Raw genomic sequence first — 5016 nt, 5'->3', positions numbered from 1 at the left:
GTTGGGGAAAAAAGGGGATAGATTTTTATAGCAACATAAAATAACTTTCTCTTAATCACTGGAAAATAATTTTAATGTTTAGTCTAAAGATTATGGCATGCAAAAAGAGTTTTTGTTCAACATTACTCCTTTTTTGAGCTAAAAATTGATCTTCATATAACATAACTAAATTAGAGTCAAGTCAGAAGATTCAATGTGTGTATATTACCCTTTTTCACAGTGTTATATGGGCTTTGTTCAATGTGGTACCATCCCACTGTTGAAAAATCAATTGAAGGTTTTACAGAATGACTCACCCCAAGAATAGTGTAAGGTCTTGAGTTTCAATGGGGAGCATTCTGCAAAAGATTAATGTATTCTGTTCTAAATCTAAATGTGATGCTTTTGTGTAGTTTCAAAATTCCTTCTTTCACTGTAGCCTATGCAAATTCATGATCTGTATAATTTAAATTACAAAGAAGTAGTTTTGACTATTTAGCAAATGGGAAATAGTACTAAGCACCAGATTTTGGCAGTTATACTATGGGGGGAGGAAGGATAAGGAGTATATTTATAAGCAGCATAATTTTAAAAGGATATTTTGCTCAGATATTTCATGTTTAATAATTTCCTATGAGTTTAAAAATCAGTTATAGATTGTACAGGATTATATTAAAGGTTTCTCTTATACATAGTGCTTGACAACATCTGGGATCGATAACTTCTATATTTCAAATGGGTGTTTGTATCCAAAGTAAGTAGACATAGAAAAACATATACATGTATGTGTGCATACATACTTATTTATATCTATGTGTTTCACATATACATATGAATTAATATGTATATATATAAACATACATACATGTGTATTTATATATTCACATACACACAAATATAAACATATCAGCTTTTGGTTTAATACATTATTCTATTTGAATTTCTGATGTATATGTGTCTGCATCACTGTATAAGGACATCGAATGAGGCACTGAAATTCCTCTGTCATTAAGAATTAGTCTCTATCTGAATTAATTTACTTCATTAACTTTTTAAGACTGAAGTAGGCAAAGAGCATATTGCCAAAAATTTCATTTGTTTCTACGAATACAAAAGCCTCAAAAGAGACAAAGTTAATGTTTGTAGGTTGTTTTAGTATTACCTAAAGTTATAGGAGACATCAACTGATTACCTCAAATATGTGAGGTCCTTATCTGTGCTTAATTGCCCCATGGCCAGTGTGGGGGGAGAGCAGGGAATACATGGCGTATATGCTTTTAGCCCTCAGCTATTTGAATCTTTTTGTCATTAATTTATCAGATGAACATAGAGATGGATGCTTATTACATTTTCCAACCACATAAAGCTAAGTCTGGGATAGTTAACAATTTGGATGACTATCTCGGTCTAAAATGATTGATTTTACAAGCTAGACCTTGATCTAAATCTTGTAAGATTCATTGTAATTGGAATAAATTTAAATTCCAACAATTGGGTTAAAAAGAGACATCAAAAATTTAGGAGCTGTAGAAGTTGATATGAGACGTGATTGTCTCAGGAAACTATAAATTCTATATAATCCAACATGTATGATATGGAATGAGTAAAGCTAATGTTTTGTTTAGATGCATTGAAAGGCATTATGTCCAAGAATGAGTAGTTGATAATACCATTGCATTCTGTATAAATTAGGGCACTGCACATCTGAATCTTTCAGTTGAGAATTGCCAGCCACATTTTTGGAATGAAATTTGTAAGGTGGAAAGCATACTGCTTATCTCTAAAAGTTATTCCATTCACATTTTTTTTTCTAAATTTACCCCCCTCCCTTAAATTAAGGTAAGAGTTCTGTGACATCATGGATTCCTTTAGTTCTATTGTCATTTGTTTGTTTTTGTTTTCTGTTTTTTGTCGTTTTATCTCTGGCATTTAACACAGAGTAGGTGATTGATACATGATTGTTAACTTGATTATAGAGACCAACAATCATAATATTTAAAAGCTTCTAAGTCATGCCTTATAAAGATGAATTGAAGGAACTGAAGATGTTTTTTTATTCTAGAGAAGAGTGCAATCCAAGGGAAATTTTTCTAATATTTGAGGTCCTGTCCCAATAAAGAAATATTAAATATGTTACTCTTTACCCAGATGGTAGAACTCAACTTTATGGATCAAAGTTGTAAAAAGACATTTTTAAGCTTGATATAAGGAAAGTAAAGAATAATTTTTTGCTTATTTGTTTGTTATATTAAAATGCTCAATTGACTTCCTTCTTCCCATTAGAGAAGGCATCATTTGACAAAAAGGTATATCTTTATATAAAATATGTTATTTCTTTTTATCAGTTCTTTCTCTGGAGATGATCACATATAAGTCATTCTTCAAGAAATATTTATATTTGTATATATAATGTTCTCCTGGTTCTGCTCATTTCACTCTGTAATTTCATGTAGATCTCTCCATGTTTTTCCAAAATTAAACTGTTCACAATTTCTTATGGCACAATAATATTGCAGGGAACAAATCACCTACCAAATTTATGCATAGGAGAATTTATGAATAAATAATACAAGACATATTGGATTGTAAAATTTATTATTTTAAATGGAAAAGAATCTGTGCAGATAAAATTAACATAACCAAGATTAGAAGGAAAGCAGTAAGTTGAAGGGAAATCACAGATAGTTTTGTGGATAAATGTCTTATATTTAATGTATAGCAAAAATTTTGTCAAATATTTAAGAATATGAGTCTTGTTTCAGTTGATAAATCATCAAAATATGTGAACAGATGGTATTTGCATGAAGAAATTAAATCCAAATATAACTAGGTGAAAAATGCTCTAAATCATTGTTGATTAGAGAAATGAAAATCAAAATAATTCTGATATATTTTCTCATTACAATCAGATTAGCTAAAATGATAAGAGAAATCCAATTCTAGCAATCTTTCTGAAGAGGAAGTGAATTTTCCATGTTATAGAAGTATTTAAGCGAAATCTAGAAGACTAGTTATTAGACTTCTTGTAGGTAAGTTCTTTTGTTCAGGAAAATGGTAAACTATATTGTGTCATGGACTTTCCAGCCATGACATTCTGTCATTCAATATTTGTAGACAAAAAAAGGAATATGATCTCAATCCACATTAGCATCCCAAAATAAATAAAATCCATTTTTAGGAAATAGTTGGGTTAGATAGATCTCATGTATATTAAAAGGTATATATATATATATATATTTTTTTGGAGGAACAACATATTTACTTCAAGCACTAAAAAAATATGAGCACAAATGAATGAGTCATGAGCTACATATTAAACCTTTGCCACCAGGAATTAGGAATTTTATCACTTAGCATTCATGGGGATCATCAAAGTGCTTAGTGTCAAAGGAATGAAACCATCAGAATTTGAGCAGCTTTGTCAAATAGACACTGAAACATCTGATATGCAGAATATCACTATCCAGGTCTGTTCTTAAATACTGGTGGCAACTCTGAAAGGGATGCTAAAGCACCTCACTATGTACTTTCTATTTCAAACAAAACAGACTTGTTTAAACATCAGTCCAGTTTACATAAACACAATTTTAAAGTATAATACGTGTGCAAGAAAGGGACTAATAGAGCAGATAGATAGGTTAACAGAGACCAAAAGGAACAAAAAGTATCCAACTCCTTAGACAGCTTTCTGATGATACTCCGTAGGGGCAAACTCAGAGTCAATGACACTGAAAAGCGCTGAAGAAACTCTTCGCCACATATTTTAAGAAATCATGCAAATTGTTTAACAACAGAGCCAAACTGTTTTCATCAAGGGTAGTAGAAGCCAGCATTGCTCCAATTCTCATAAACAACCATAGCAGGTGAGGTGCACCACAGACCTGCGACATTGGGCCATCGGGGTGATCGGGAAGGACCTAGGAATACTGTGGCCTCTCAAATTTGTAGGGTAGCTGGGTGCCCAGCATGACATTGAAGTACTATTTGATCCCTGCTACCACTTCATTCACACCATACTCCTTGTTGTCTGTGTTTCCCCGTGATTTCTTGTAACTCGCATAATCTTCTAGAATTGAGTCCATATTCTTCTTTGCAGGAAGATGAAAAAAAAAATAAAACAAACAAAAACAAAAACAAAAGAAGCTCTTTTTGTCTGGTAATCAGGTCCCAATTGCCAGCAAGCCAAGGTTTCAGCTCTTCTGGAATATTCACTTTAACTTCAACTGCTCATAAATGTTTCCCACTTCCAACCATAGGATCCACTCCAGCCTTTTTTCTTCTGATGTGGTTGAGTTGTCCCGCTGGTACAACTGCCTTCTCCAATTCCAGGAGTTTTGTTTGTTCTTTTTGGTTTTCTGCATTGATATTTCAGAGGTCTCCAAAGAGCGAGTGATCCATTTGTTCTGAAAAAAGTGCTTCAACATTTTTCTGCAGTAGAGGAGAAGTCTTCTTTCCTGGGGCTGTTCCTCTCAACTTCCTTTCTGCATACTGCTCCTGATTGGCTTTTTTGAAGTTCTCACTGTTTCTGAAGACTGCTGTCCGCGTATTTGAGTACTCTACTCCTGGGAACCCATTCATCCCAGTTTTTATTCCAACTACTTTTTATGTGTTTCACTTGCTTGTCCTTTATGGCAACCTTAACACACTTTGCTTCATAAAGGAGCAGCCCAGGAAAACACAACACATGTTCACCCTCATGGAATTTGAGCTTTGGGTCCTGCTTCAGCGCCATTTATGAGCAACTCTCATCCTCCTTCTTCTGCTTCTCTGCCTCCTCCCTCAGCCATCTGCCACCACTGCCTCCCTGCACCTGATTACCTTTTCTAAAATAGAAAAGTGCTCATTTTCCTTATATATTGTTTCTTTTTTCTAAAAAGTTTAATCATTACTTAATTATGATAATTTTTGAGCTCTTTGAAAATAGGGACTATTTTTTTTTTGCTTTACTATTCCTAGTGCTTATTAGCACTATGTCTGACAAATATTAGGTACTTAATAAATCCAAGTTGACTGATCGATATTTGAAAATTAAAATTA

The 5016-nt window shown here is 33.1% G+C and overlaps 1 pseudogene; it reads right to left on the bottom strand.

The window, feature by feature from the left end:
- Nucleotides 1-3205: 3205 nt before the first annotated feature.
- Nucleotides 3206-4711, bottom strand: LOC100010913 (mortality factor 4-like protein 1; annotated as a pseudogene).
- Nucleotides 4712-5016: the final 305 nt, after the last annotated feature.

Source organism: Monodelphis domestica, chromosome 5, assembly GCF_027887165.1.
Source record: "Monodelphis domestica isolate mMonDom1 chromosome 5, mMonDom1.pri, whole genome shotgun sequence".
NCBI classification, from domain to species: domain Eukaryota; kingdom Metazoa; phylum Chordata; class Mammalia; order Didelphimorphia; family Didelphidae; genus Monodelphis; species Monodelphis domestica.
The sequence above is the reverse complement of the archived record's forward strand: the minus strand, read 5'-3'. Positions and strand labels throughout refer to the sequence as shown.